Raw genomic sequence first — 15210 nt, 5'->3', positions numbered from 1 at the left:
AATGTATTATTTGTTTCAGGGGTCCAGGTCTGTGATTCAACAGTCTTGCACAATTCACAGCGCTCACCGTAGCACATACCCTCCCCAATGTCTATCACCCAGCCACCCCATCCCTCCCACCCCCACCACTCCAGCAACCCCCAGTTTGTTTCCTGAGATTAAGAATTCCTCCTATCAGTGAGGTCATATGATACGTGTCTTTCTCTGATTGACTTATTTTGCTCAGCATAATACCCTCTAGTTCCATCCACGTTGGCAAGATTTTGTGTGGGGTTTTTTTGATGGCTGCATAGTATTCCATTGTGTGTATATACACCACATCTTCTTTATCCATTCATCGGTTGATGGACATCTTGGCTCTTTCCACAGTTTAATGTGGGTCTCCATAGAACTGTAATCCGTTTGTTGCTATCCATAAATCAGCTTGGTATGTTGATCGGGATGGCACTGAATCTACCGATCAGACGGGGGAGAACAGACAACCTGACAACATAGAGACATGGAATATCTCTCCATTTATTTTGTTCTCCTTTGGTTTCCTTCATCAGAGCGTTGTAGTTTCCCTCTTAACGATCTTGTATACATCTTGTTAGACATATACCTATATACTTCATTCTGGGGAGGGCTAATATGAACGGTACTGGGGGGGTTGTTGTTGCCTTTTTTTTTTTTTTTTTTAAGTAGGCTCCACACCCAGCATGGAGCCCAATGCGGGGCTTGAACTCACGACCCTGAGATCAAGAGTCAGACACTTAACCGACTGAGCTACCCAGGCACCCCAATGGTATTGTGTTTTTAATCTCAAATTCCACTTGTTCATTGCTGGTATATAAGAAAGCAATTGACTTTTGTATATTAACCTTGTATCCTGCAACATTGCTAAAACTGCGTATTTGTTCCAGTTTTTTCCCTATTCTTTCAGATTTTCTAAATGAACAATCATGTCATCTGTGAACAAACACAGTTGTGTCTTTCTTCCCAATTTGTATACCTTTTATTTCCTTTTCTCACCTAATAGCATTAGCAAGCACTTCCAGCACGATGCTAACAAGGAGTGGTGAGAGGGACATCCTTGCCTGGTACCTGATCTTAGTGGGAAAGCTTACAGTTTCTCATCGTTAAGTATGATGTTAGCTATAGGTCTTCTTGTAGCTAGTCCTTATCAAGTCGAGAAAGTTCCCCTCTATTCCTAGTTTGCTGAGAGTTTTTACCATGAATGGGTGTTGTCAAGACTTTGTTTTGTCCCCTGGAGTGTCCTGGTACTTGGAGAAAGTGCTGGCCTATGACGGGTCATTAATGACTGCCTTTGGAAGAAGCAGGTGCAGAGTGTAGAAAAGTGTCTAGCGGAGAGAGGGAGACTCGCCACAGGCATGATCTTAGGTGAGTAGGCGAGAGGGGTGGGGGCCCCGTGGACGAGGCAGGATAACATTCCATCCACGGGAAAGAAAGGAGGGCTCGCTGAGGGGCACGGGGGCCAGGACACGGGTAGCCGTGCGGGGAGAAGGTAGAAGTTCTCTTCTTGGATTTTCTCAGTGAAAGAGGAAGCCACGCTGTCAGCTAAGGCTCCAGGACCTCGCAGTGGAAGGCAGGGTCCCAGACCTGAGGAGAAAGTTCTGGAACAGAGAGAGTGGGGATAGGTCTGGGCCCAGCAGCCCAAGCTCAGAAGCAGGACCTGGGCTGAGAGGGGCCTATGAGGCTAATCGGCACCCCAAGCAACAGTGGGCCAGGGCTTCGTGTCCTTTCGGTCTTTCTCCCTGGGTGTCTAGGAAGGTTAGGGTGGGCCCAGGAGGCAGGTGGCCAGAGACCGCTCTGCCCTCACCACTGCCTAGGGCCCCAGGGATGGTTCTGAAGGGCTCTCTAAAGTCTCCACTGGCTGGAAACTCACCGTGGATGGCCCTGGTGCCACAGCAGTCTCCTGTGGGGCTGGGGGCTAGAGACCCCCTCCCTGGGGTGCCTGCTCTGCTCTGCCACCCCTAGCGTCCCACCCTCTGCAGAAACTTCTCCTCAGGCCACATGGATTAATTTCGCTTTAAAGCCACAGTTAAATGAATGGGTGAATGAACGAGTGAGTGAGCAACAGCTCCTTTCATCTGCACAAGCTTCAAAACCACTGCCATCCCATCCTGGGGCGTCAAACAATATTTATGGAGAAGTCTGCAGACAGCCTGATGCGCCCAGCCTCCACGGGCGGGGTGGGGGCTCCAGGGGTATGGGGCCAGTAAACAGATGCTAGTTCCCATCTCTATCTAAGAAACGGATAAAGGGGAGGAACCCCCACCCTGAGAGCTGTAGCAGGACCTTGACCTAAATCTTTCCCCTGCACGAGCCTCCCAACACACAGTAGGTGCTCAAGCAATGATCTTTCTCTTCTAGTCTCGTGGGGACGAACAACAAAGGAAATTGGACCAGGCCCATGTTCTGTGGCTGACGTCACAAGGGATGGAGGACAGCAGGTCATTCAGTGTGGGCTCAGCTCTGCCAGTCCCTCTCCCTCTTGGGGCCTCGATTTCTCCACCTGCAAAATGGACAGAACTCTGAGAACCCTCGATCTTCTAGAACTCTGGAATACTTCTAATATTTGGCGCACAGAATCACGGTTTAAACGGAGTAGACTTAGCCCCATTTCTCAGCGTAAGGGACTGAGGCTCAGAGAGGTGGAGCTGCTTGCCTCGAGACACACAGTCAACAGAGGGGGACAGCCCCATTTGAATCCAGGCCAAGCTGGTGCATGCCCAACATTGCATTTCCCGGATCGTTGGCCCAGGGCATCTCCGCCCCCTCAGGGGAGACCCCGGGAGGACCTGTGGCATCCCTAAAAGACTTTTGGGGAGAAACTGAGGCCCACTCATAGGACATCTCAGGCTGCGTTCAAATGCTGTCTGGCCATCTACGTCCCTCAGTGGCTCATCTCTCAAGCCCTACTCCCCCCGCCTGGCCAGGACACTTTAAGAATTAAATGAGATAATGTTCGGGAAAGCACTGAGCACAGCGCCTGGCACCAGAAGACACCGGGTAAATAGTCATTTTCATTATGATTTTTGGGTTCCAAGTCTCAGCGAAACGTCACGCCACTTCCTGAGACATAAAGGCACCCGGTGACACCATGGACTGCTGCTTTCACCACCAGGGCAGGAGTTTTGCTAAAGCCCCCAAAATACCCTGACGGCCACCAGAAGCCAAGGGAGGGGGCTGAGGACACCCAGGCTCTGAGGGCCACGTGGCATCAGGCCACGCACTGCAGCGCTTCGTCAGCACCGGGGCCATCTCCACAGGGACACGGCTTGGTGGCCTGGGGTGGGGGTGGGGGGGCGGCGGCAGGAATGGAACGCAGCCCCCTCCCTCCAGCCACTTCAAGCTCTCAGGGGCTGGGGACCCTGAGGAGCCCCCTCCTCGGGCTCCAGGCACAGACTGGGTTGTCCGAGCCATGAGGGGCTGTGCTCTGAGCCTCAATTCTGGCATCTGTGAAGTGAGGCAACCGCCTCCTGTCCCTGGGGTTACCCCTGGAGGGCCACGGGGATGAGACACGGCTCCTGGCACGGCACGGGCACTCCACCTGCCTCCCAGGGACCTCAGCCTGGTGGAAGGAAAAGGCGCAGGAATATAACCTCTTTGCAGGAGCTGGTAGCGCCCAGCAAAACTACAGGAAGGTGTTTTGACATGAAAACTGCTCCGCCTGGCTCTAGAACAAGCAAAAGATAAATGAAGCAGCCGGGGTGGAAGCTGCACTCTTCACGGCCAGGACCGGCAGGGTCTGGGTGACAGGCGACGCTGGTGGCCATGGGCGCTGGGGTGGGGGGGGGTGGTGGCACACTTAACTCTGCTGAGACCTGGGGGCAATGGGATGACCGGATGGAGGGCCCAGCAGTGACAGCTCTCAAAGTCACAAAGGCACAGGCCCTCAGACCCCACAGAGCTATTTTTGGAACTTTGGGACAACCCAGGCATGAGGACCTAAGCATCTGGGTTTCGCTCTGGCAGTAACAGCCCCCCCACCCCACTGGTGTTGGGCGGGGACAGACGCGCATCAGAATGAGGCAGGCTAACTTAATGGAAATTCAGCCTCACGTGGGAAATAGTTAGATTTCATAACCATTTCAATGATTGATGTACTAACAAAAGGTGTCATCTACCGCACCCACCCCATCCCAGGGCTGCGTGTTTCCTCAGATTGCTCCCAACAGCCTGATGGGAGGAAGGACCATTAATATCCCCATTTTGCAGGTGAGCAAACTGAGACACAGAACAGTCGAGTAAAATTTGCCCGAGGACACACAGCTGGTAAGTAGCAGAGACCAAGTAGGTAACCCCAATGCTCTGTGACTCCAAAATACACAGCTAAAATAGAGTATTTTTCTTAAAAAAGAAAAAATCAAGGGGCGCCTGGGTGGCTCAGTTGGTTAAGCGACTGCCTTCGGCTCAGGTCATGATCCTGGAGTCCCGGGATCGAGTCCCGCATCGGGCTCCCTGCTCAGCGGGGAGTCTGCTTCTCCCTCTGACCCTCTTCCCTCTCGTGCTCTCTATCTCTCATTCTCTCTCTCTCAGATAAATAAATAAAATCTTTTTAAAAAAAAGAAAAAATCAAGATACAGGACAGCATATCCTGGTTGACGATGTGTAGTGGGTTGAATGACAGTCTCCCCCTCCGAAAGATATGTCCACCCAGAACCCGTGAATGTGATCTTCTTTAGATAATTTTTGCAAACATAATTAAATTAAGGATCTGGAAATGAGATCATTCTAGATTAGGACGGGCTCTAAATCCGACAACAAGTATCTTTAGAAGAGAAGACATGACAAGACCAGACCCAGGCAGAGATCAGAGGGATGTATCTAAAAGGCAAAGCACCCCGAGGCTTGCTAGCAGCTACGGAAGCTGGGAGAGGCCTGGAAGAATTCTCCCTCGGAGCCTCCAGTAGGAAGCAAGTTGGCCGACATCTTGATTTCCGACTTCTGGCCTCCAGAATTAGGATATAATAAGTCTGTGTCATTTTGAGCCACTTTGCTTGGGGTAGTTTGTTATGGCAGCCACGGGAAACTGACACAGGGTGCAATCTGCTCCCCACTGTCCCCAGGCCTGTTCTCTTTTCTGGACCTGGTCAATTGTCCCCCCTGGACTGCTGCCTCTGTGCTCCTTTCACAACCCAGACACAATTTCAAGTATATGGATTCATTCAACCCATTTCCCCTAGTGTTTCCATTTCACAGATAAAGAAACTGAACCCACTGGTTCGGGTCGCAGCTCCAGAGGAGCCCCGGAGCCCGCTCAGCCACGGCTGGTCCTGCGACCCCCAGGAAGGTAGCTGGGTCAGGATGGGGCCCGAAGCCTGGTCACCTGGGCTTGGAGCTTCAGGGCTAGAGCATCTGCTGCAGGATTAGGGCCAGGCCCCATGGGTGCCCGTGAGGCTGTGGTTGGCAGGGTCAGCAGAGGAGAGGAAGTGGGCGGGCCAGGGTCTCTTTACTACTCAGGCCCCAGGGAAGGGCAGCACCACTCTGTAGCTTCCCCGCAGACTGCTGGGGACACCCTCTCCGGTGGTCCTGAAGGCTCCCAGGGCCTGGTAGGGGGCCTGGCCACCCCAGCCAGGCAGGTGCTGCCGACAGCTTGAAGCTCAGCAGGCCAAGAAAATGGGCATGGCTGAGTCTCCGGCCCGAATGGCAAAAGGCAAGCGGGGCGGGGGTGGGGGGGGGGTGGAGGCGGGTGACGTCGGAAGCTGCCCTGCCTTGACCGCAGAGCCAAACCCAAGAGGGGGTGAAAAAGTGGATGCCCAGATGTGGGCATGGCATTCATGCCCATCCTGTAAATGGGGAAACTGAGGCTTCGGGTAGAAGAGCAGCAGGGGTGATTCACACCTCTCTTGGACTTCGGCTAGCAGATCCTCCCTACCAGGGGCCCTCAGTGGAATAAGGCGGGTGCTGGCCTTCAGATGCGGCTCAAACCAGGTTAGGGGAATGACAGGCAGGCCAAGCAGACGGTGGACACCCAAGATGGAGCAGCTCGGAGATGAATCAGGGGTGACTAATTCCCCGAACAGAGGCCCCCCCCCCCCCCGCTATGAGGACCGTGAAGAAGCAAGTGATGGCAGCGAGCACCCTCCCCATGCTGTTCAGGCTGTGCTGAGCGAGACCTGGGTCGGCGCAGTGGTCCCTAGGACCCCGAGCAGGTGGACTCTACCCCGGGTCTGGGAGTTTCACTGTAGCGCAGTGACTTCCCCGCGGGGGGCTGGGCTGGGGGCTGCGCCGTCAGAGAGATTGGAAAGTGCAGATTCCCAGGCTCCACCCCAGACCCTCCGAACCAGAATTTCTGGGGCTGGAGCCAGGAGATCTGGATTCTCCCAATGCTCCCAGAGAGTTCTGAGGAAGGAGGTACCCCATCGAGGATTCGGCACCTCTCCCAGGGCTAAGATGCACCAATTCTGCAATTCTAGATTCTCTGTCTCAAAGAGGCTACAACTTCACAACTCAAAGAACCCGTGACCCATGCACTTGGGTGGCTCTGTACATTCAAAGACTCCACAGCTAAGACTCTATGATCCGGAGACTCTGTGACTCAGCCCTCAACCCAAAGCCCATCAAAGGAGAGAGGACGAAATCCCTGGGTCTGGAGGGCTGGGACACCAGCAGGGACAGCAGGTATGGAATGATCCCACGGGGGAAAAAAAAAACAGAAAGCAAGACAGGAGGAAAGGAAGAAAGGGAACTGTAGATATCAGCATGTTTATATAACTACCTTCGCATGTTTGCGTAAGCACTCAGACAATCCAGAAAGTTCTCTAATAATGGTCACCTCAAGAACATAAAGCTGTGGGGTGGGGTGAGGCGGAGACAGGGTTTGGAAAGAAGGAACTCACTTTCCACCCTTGCGCGGGTTTCATACTTTGCCACGAGCCTCTGACACTCAGATAATTAAAAACCATAACGATTAATGAAAAAAGAGGACACAGCCTACGGTGCCTCCCATGTTCGTTCGCTGGTTTCTTTTACAGTCTCTCCACCCACCCAGACATCAGCCGCCATCGCAGACACGGGGCGCAGGGCTCCGTACTCGCTCAGGAGTGAGGTGTGCAGAGCATGAGTGGCGCCCAAAGTCCGTCCGGCCCAAGCCTGCGCACTCACATCCGAGCGGAGAGACCTCTCGGGGAAGGGAACGGAAGGGACGCCAGGGGCCGGTCCTGAGGGCAGCCTGTAAGGGGGCGTCCCGCGCCCTGCCCACACCCTGCCTCCACAAGGCCACAGCCAAGGCCTCTAGGAAGCCGCAGCCCGGAGCTCCCCACCTGCCCCCAGCGCCCCGCACCCCCTGGAGCCCCGACAGCGCAGGCACCTCTGCCCTCCATGTGACCCAGACAGGCCCCATGCTCCCTGTGCCTTGCAAGCTCTAGAGTCCTGTGAAGGGATGGGGCCAGCTCCCCTCGGCCCCCTCCAGATCTCAGCAGCCCCCCACAGGCCTGAGTGGAAGCCCGGCCTGGCCTTGGCCTGGAACCAAGAGCCCAGAGGCGCAGGGTCTGGGGCAGGAGGGAGGCAGCTGCTACCACCCAGAACGCCAGCTGCTGGCGGTGATGTATTTTTGCTTTAAGTGCTGGAGAATTGCAGGGCTGGAGCCGCCGGCTCGGGGGGCTCAGGCTGCAGCTGGAAGGAGAGGGAGGTGGGCAGGAGGTGGGGGCTGCACAGCCCCTCCCTGACCTCTCTTGCCCTCAGCCTCTCAGCCTCTCCATCAGACACGCACACGCATGCACACACGCACACACACGTACATGCGTGCACACTCACAAGCACACACACGCATGCACATACGTGCACACACGCACACACACTCACGCACAGCTCAGCACCTCCCCATCTCCACACGCTCCCTCCTCCTGGCCCCCAGCTCTCCTAAGTGTCTCCAAACAGCTGCAAGGAGGCTTTGGGGGACAGAGAGTCTTGATCACTACCCCCACCTTGCTTCTAAGGAGCTGTAGCACCTCAGGCTGCGGCTGTCCCCCTCTGGGCCTCAGCCTGCCCACTCCCAGGGGACACTCCCACTCCCAGGACACCCACTCGCAGGGCCGGGTAGGGGGGCAGGTCAGAGGCTGTTGACAGTCACAGGCAATCTGGAGATAGCTCGGGTGCTCCTTAGGACCTGATCCCTTTCCTGTCCCAGAGGGTGGGCGTCCAGCAACGGTGCCCCGCCCGGGGCACATCTGGCCCAACAGCCTGGTGGGCGCCTGGTGGAGCTAAGCAGCCCTGGCCGAGGCCCAGCCCCTCAGAACCTGTCTGCTCGTCCTCGGAAGGGATGGAAGCCTGAGCTTGGCAGAGGCAGCGGGACGAGCCGGGGGAACGGAAGGGGCTGTGCTTTGCCAACTACAACGCTTGTAGGTTCTTTTTACAACTGGGAAGCTGCTAAAGTTGATAGTGGCAAATCTTGAAACATAAAAAAAAAAAAAAAGAAAGAAATTTTTAAACCTGGGTGTTGTGCTCAAAAACAGAGACAGGGCAAAGGAGGTAAAACACACTGACACAAAACACGAACAGCCAACGGGTGTGTGAAAATGCTCAGTTGGGCAAGAAATGGAGACACTGTCCCCTCGGCCGCCCCCAGCCCCTGCGGCCGGCTGCCACACATCTTACGGAAGGAAGGCACGAAGATGCACAAACAAGAAGAAAAGCGCCGGACCGAGTGGCCCCGACTCTCTGCACCTCAGTTTGCTTAGATCTGCAATGGGCTTCTGCCCCTCACGGAGTTGGGGTGGGAGACCTCCTAAGCTGGAAGCAAGCCCAGAGCCAGGGACACAGCAAGGTTCAGAGCTCGAAGCGGGTAAGGTCAGACAAAAAGAGCTCAATGCAGAGTCGGGGCCCGAAATACATTCCAACTCCCTCCCCCTCACACAGACAGATGGCAGGCCAAGGGCTCAGAGAAAAGGTCTGAAAGCTGGCTCTGCCCCTCTCGAGCCCCACAATTCCGGGCCAGTGATGTCACACCTCTCCGAGGCTCGGTTTTCTTATCTGCAGAATGGGCCAATAATTCTGGCTCCCACTACTGCAGAGCACTCACGGTATGTCAAGCACCATGCATGGCTGAACTAACGCATTCACTCCCCACATGTTTGCCAAGCATCTACTACTCACTGAGTGCTGCTGGAGGCACTGGGGACACAGCTGGGAACAAACTGAACCCAAGGAGCTTACATCCCAGTGGGGGAGACAGGCAATAAACAAGATAAGCAAATAAAACATAATGTGGCGGGTGGCATTAAATTCTACGGAGGAAAAAAGCAGGGGAGGGCATGTGGGTACACGGAGGCCATGGTGTTATTCAGAAGAGGCCTCACGGAGGGGGTGGCACTTGGACAAGACCTGAAGATGGCAAGGGAGGAAGCTGTGTGGCAATCTGGGGAAGAGTGTTTCAAGCAGAGGGAGCGGCATGTGCAAAGGCCCTGGGGCAGGAGCAGGTCCTGTGCTGGAGGCGCGGCATGGAGAAAGGCAGGGTGGCCTGAGGAGAGGAAGGCAGTGGTGGGAAGAGTAGTACTGAGGACCAGACTGTGCGGGGCCCTGTGGGCCACAGCGAGGAGTGCAGCTTTTATTCTGAGCTGGGGCGGGGAGGGAAAGGACCACGGGAGGATCCTGAGCCCAAGGTGGAGACGAAAGCCCCCAGACTGTGTCAAGTCCACAGTAGGTGTTCAAGCAGCCATGGCCACTCTGAAGGCTTGATTTTTCATTCCCTAGGTCCTCTCCAAGACTGAGTCCTCTAAAGAGCTCCAGACCACAGGAGAGGGAAGGAGGAGGAGGCTTCAGCTGCCCAAGGGCGTGGGAGAGCTCCGTCCAGGCTGGTTGAGGGGGACGGGGCCCTGGCAGGAGCCAGAAGGCTGCTCCCACTGACTCCGGGGCAGCATCAGGGCAGGGCCAGGGCAGCCCTGCTCCCTGGGATCACTGAGGAAGGGGCTCCCGTTCCTCTCTGGCTGTGCAAACAGCACTCCGTCTGGTGTTACAGAGCTGAAGGCCAATGAGGGGCCTGGACCAGGGGTCCCCCCGGGTCCCCCTGGCCTCACGCTGCCTCCGCAGCTGCCACTTCAGCCCTGGGCAGGAAGACCCAAGCGGTGGCACATCAGTGGGGGTGTGGGGAGCAAAAGGGGGGAGGGGCACACAGCATGAGCAGGAGGCCTGTGTCTGAGGCCTTCTGCTGCAGCCCTCCCTGGGCCTCAGGTCCCCACATGTCCAAGGAAAGGCCACTCTGGAATGACAGATTCTCAAGGCTCTGGCACCACAAATGCTCACATTCCCCCCGCTTCGGGGGGTTCCCTTTCCACACTCCCATTTCTGCTCAGACTCCCCCTCCACCCAGAAGCTCCCATTTCTACTCTCCCCTCCCAGGTGTTCCTCAGGAGCCTCCCCAGCTGAGGCTTTGGTCCCACTTCGCAGACGATCAACTGAACACGAAGAGAAGGGACTCAGCCACAGTCATACCACAGGCCTCACTCACCTTGGCTCCTCCCAAACAGTGAGATTCTCGAGGGGAGGGGCCGGGTCTGCCTCTATTCAACACCAGTTTAGTAAGCACCTTCTGTATGCCAGACACAGCGCTGGGGCCCCAGCCAGGGTCTCCACCCCTAGAGCTCAGAGCCTGCCACAGCTCAGGGCACCACAGTGAGGAGACAGTCCCCCTGAGGCCCCCCCCCCGGCCTTTCTCTGCGGCCAGAGAAAGCAGCCCAGACACAGACCCACCAAGCATTTCCTGAGCACCTACTGCAGGCCCAGGGGAGGGGCAGGTGTGCCCCTTCGCTAGGTCCCAGGGAGAGAGCGGGACACATCCCAGGGCCCGGGGACGGCAAGCAGGCACCCCGTGGCCAGCCTGGCACACGAAGGCAGCCGGGCGGGGTGTCTGTGGAGTGAGGGAAGGTGCAGCTCTGTCCCCAGGAGAGCGCCAGGGCTCACGATCTGAGGGACACAGGCTCCAGTCCCTCCCAGGCCTCCCTGGGCCTCAGATCTCCCGTCTGTACAATGGAGCTAATGTTACCCTCTGCACTGGCAGCCCATTAGGAAATTAAATCAGGTGGCAGAGCGCTGGGCCCTCAGCCAGTGCCCAGTGAAGGCTCCAGTCCCGCCCGCGGCCCCAGCTCCCCTGGAAAATCCGCCTTCCTCAGCCCAGCCCCCCCCCCCCCGCCCCACCCCCAAGCCTCCTCTAAAGCCTCCAACCCCCCTGCCCTGCCTGCGGCCCAGTTTCCAGCCGGCTTGCTTTCTTTCATCTCCGGCCTTTGCTGTCTTCCTATCACGCAGCCGATTCCCCTGGTGCAGCCGGCCTGGGGAATGAGCCCACAGCCACCACACCTTCGAGTGGCCAGCCCAGCCTCCACCCCTCCTGCTGCCCCTGAGCTGCCTCCCTCCCGGCCTCCTCTCCGCCAGCCTGTGGCAGGGCTCCAGTTGCAGGCCCCAGGGGAGGGGCAGGTGTGCCCGTGTGTCACTCAAGGCAAAGCCCTGGCGGGGGCCCAGCAACACATACCAGATGCACCTGTCAGGAGGCCGGTCCGGCCCCGAGCCAGGCCTGGGAGCAGCGAGACTAAGAGTGGGCATCAGGTGGGCTCCAAGGGGGCACCGGCAGCCTGCAGCCCGGGGCTGGGCAAGGGCCAAAGAGGTTGTCAGGACTGACGACGCAGTGGCTTCTGTCCCAGACGTGCGCCAAGGCCCCCGGGTGCCATGCCTGGTGCTGCCAACTGTGGCCCGGGGCACCGGAGGGCTGGCCGGCCAAACGAAAGTGCCCGCAGGCGGAGTCAGGCCCGGCCCCGCATACCCGCAGGGCACTGCTGTCGCCGTTACTGTTACTGCTCTCCTCACTGCTGTCCCTACCATCTCCCTGCCGCAGGGCCACCAATGCTACCCTGTTCAGCCTCGGGCAGACACCGTGGCCCTGGGACAAGAGGCCCGACAGGGGCAGCCCCTGGCTTGCGAAGAGCAAGATGGAGGGCTCTGCTCAAACCCGCAACTCGCTGTGTGGCTTTGGGCAAGACCCTGCCCCTCTCTGGGCATATCTTTCTCCCAGCACAGCACAGCTCACCGGACATCCCTCCACCAGGCACCAACGCGCACCGTGTCTCCCTCCTGAGCAACCTAGAAGCCCTAGGGTGGTCTGATGTGGCAGCTGGGCATGGTGGGGAGGGGGGCCCAGGGACATCAGAGCTGTGCTAACCCCTAGCATTTACAGAGTACCCCCTCTTCAGTGGTGCACCCGCTGCTGTCTGGCACACCGGAGCACCCGTGCTGGTCCCCGGGAGTGCTCAAGCAAGTCCCTCCCCTTTGCACCCTAGCCTCCCTAAGGAGGCTTGACCCCACCTGAAGGGAGCCCTTCCACGGTCCCCTTCTTAGAGCTGCCAGCCTCCAGTCCCTTGGCTGGAGGGAAGTGACCACCAGAAAGCCGAGGGAAGACTTCTCTGAGGATTCTCTTTGGGGTCCCAGCATGAGGAGGGAGGTGATTTTCCCAGAACAGGGGAGAGTGTATTCCACACACACACACACACACACACACACACAGAGACCATAAGCCTCCAGTGGGCCCAGGGTTGGGATCTCTTCCCTGGCCCTCTCTGGCCCTCTGGCAGCGGCCAATGGAGGCGGCCCCAGTGACGGGCCACAAAGAAGCCACCTAGCGCAAAGTGAGCCTGGGGTCGCCGCGACATAGAAGGACGGGCCTTACTTTGGCACCTAAGGGAGGAGTGAGGGGTAGGCCGGAGGCTAACGCCTTCTGGGTTCTACCTTCGAGGAGGCGGCTGCTGATTTCAGCGGCGGCGTGTGGGCGCCTCCACGCTCCTGGGAGACAGAGCCTGTGAACCTGGGTTCCGGGAGGTGGATATGGGGGGCACGAGATCCCCAGCATTTTATCCCAGGGCTCCAACCTGGGCACAGGGAGCAAAGGATAAAGTAGAAACAGTCACAGGCAGTGCAGAGCTCCTAAATGGGTACACGCCCTAGGAAATGGGTAGCAGGGTGGCCCCAAGTCCCAGCAAGTCCAGGCTGTGAGGAGGCCGGAGAACCTCTCAGAACAGAAGACCACCTCCAAAGAAACACTTTGCTGTGACCTCCCATTCCAAACACAGGTTTTAAAAATATTCACATGACCAGTGCACGCTCGATCAGAACAGGCAGCACAGATATGCGCTGGGGCCTCAACTCCCATGTGAAGCATCACCACCCACCCCCAGCAGCTCCCCACCCGAGGTGCCACTCCACTGAGCCCCCTGGTTCCCTACCCTGCTTCCCCATAGGGCATCCAGAGCAGAGGTGAGCACATAGAGGGGATTCCTGCCCTGAAACCCTGGGGGCTTCTCAGTTGAGGGGTCATCCCCTCTGCGATCAAGGCCGACTTCTAAAAGCAAAAAGGTGCGGCTGGAGTTGCAGGCTCGCTGGCTAGCGGAAAACACCATTTCCAGAATATTTTTACTCCATTAGAGCACAGGAGGTGGGAAAGAGAAACAGCTCCAAAGACCCCGAGATCTGGGGCCTGGGGGCATTTCCGGGGCCGCTCGTAGACTGCGCCCCCCTCTGCACCCGCACTCTAATCCCGGGGTCCCTGAGAAGGTCACGGGTAGGACTGATGCCGCGCGCGAAAGTGCCTCCCCACGCTCCCTCCCGAGCCCCCATGTGCTAGTCGGCCAGAGGGGGACCGAGGGCGCCTCAAAGTTTCCCGGAGCGCCCCCAGGACGAAGGTTAGCAAGGAGCAAAGTTCCCTGGTGGCAGTAGCCGGAGACATGGCAGGGGAAGAAAAGCTCGCAGTCAGCATTTCCTCCGATGGCTCACCAAGGGAGGAAAAAAAAAAAAAAAAAACCCAGAAAACGAGAGGAAGAAAAAACCCTCCCGCCCCACCTTCCCTGTTGCAGCACCACCTCGTGCTCGCTCCGGGCCGGGGAGAGGCCTTCGCGGAGCTGGAGTCGGGCCCCCAGGGGGCCGGGCGCCCGGCGGCCGCGCACTTACCTCGGTCAGTGCCCCCGGCGCGGCGCGCTCCGCGTCCTCCGAGCTCCGGGCGGCCGTTCCTGGCCCCGGCAGCCGCCGCGCTGGCTGCATCGCCGCCGCCGCCTCAGGGCAGCCCCCGGGGGCGCTCCATGCCGAGGGGCGCTTGGGTCTGGGGCGCCGATCTCTCCAGTTCAGCCACGGGTCGGGGGCGCGCGCCTGGACGGCGCCCCCGGCCGCGGGGCGCTCGCTCTGGCCGGCGCGGCTGGCGTCCGTCCCTCAGTCCGGCTGGGAGCGCGGCCGGCCCACCCCCTCCCCCGCCGGCTGTTATCTGATCCCGGGCAGGGCCGGGCGCGCTCCCCTATACGCCCCGGCGCCCCGCGCCTCCCCGCCCGCTCCGGCCGCGCCAGCCCCTCGCCCCCGGCTACCGTTCCCCGGGAGGCGGTGGCAGAGGCAAGGCCCCGGGGATGGCGGGGAGAGAGGAATGGAGGGCGAGGAGGCGGCTGGAGGCAGAAGCTCGGCGCGCACCCAGCTCCGCGCCCCGCTGCCACCAGAACCCGGCTCGGCAACTCCTCTAACTCTCCGCCGAGAGCACGCCCGCCCCGCGCCGCGCCGCCGCTGCCCCCGCCCACCCGGGCCCTAGCCTGGCCCAGAGCGCCCCCAGCCCCGGGCCGCCCCCCCCCAACACACACACCGCCAGCCACTTGCGCAATGGGGCGCGCGCGCGCACACACAGACTCACACACAGAGGCATGTCCTCCAGGGACACGCGCACACACAGGTGCGTGGCCGGCGCACACACAAGCAAGGGAATCTTGCACACACGCGTGCACACAGCCGGGTACACAAGCTCAGGCGTCGGCATACAAGCAGGCAAGATGCATGCCCTGACAGGCATAATGGTTGCAGGTGCACAGGTGCCTACACACTCATTTGTGTGCGTGCAGGGCGGTATCTGCACGTGTGCATGTGTGCACACAGATCCTGCCTTGTACATCATTCCCACGGAATCCCCTCTCTTTGCACGCCAGGCATGCACACTCGTATACATACATCATTTCCCCCTCTTTAACAGCATCTCTCTCCTCCCCATCTTGTTCTGTTTGGCTTCTCCCATCTCCTGCTTTCTCCTCTGTGCTCCTCCCCCCTACTCTCTCTCTCTCTCTCTCTCTCTCTCTCCCTCTCTCTCTCTTTCTTTCTCGTGCTCTCTCTCTGCTGACTTGACCCCCATGTGACCCTCTTCTCTTGCCACCCCTGCAAGGCTCAGGCTTTCTTCCTAGCCTGTCCCCACTCGCCCTACCCTCC

At 58.5% G+C, this 15210-nt stretch overlaps 1 protein-coding gene across 2 annotated transcripts in view; it reads right to left on the bottom strand.

Annotated features, from left to right (window-relative positions):
• The window catches only part of KCNJ12 (potassium inwardly rectifying channel subfamily J member 12), a 40725-nt gene extending 25737 nt beyond the window's left edge, over positions 1–14988 (bottom strand). Inside the window, exon 1 of one of the 2 annotated variants that reach the window (XM_027624477.2) lies at positions 14959–14988. The gene's annotated coding sequence lies outside the window, so the exon portion shown is untranslated. Of the gene's footprint in view, positions 1–13929; positions 14485–14958 lie in introns of those variants that run through there. The other variant, XM_027624476.2, reaches the window with a different exon arrangement.
• Between the last annotated feature and the right edge of the window lie 222 nt (positions 14989–15210).

The sequence above is a fragment of the Zalophus californianus genome, chromosome 16 (genome assembly GCF_009762305.2).
Source record: "Zalophus californianus isolate mZalCal1 chromosome 16, mZalCal1.pri.v2, whole genome shotgun sequence".
Taxonomy (NCBI): domain Eukaryota; kingdom Metazoa; phylum Chordata; class Mammalia; order Carnivora; family Otariidae; genus Zalophus; species Zalophus californianus.
This window is presented reverse-complemented; position numbering and strand designations above follow the sequence as displayed.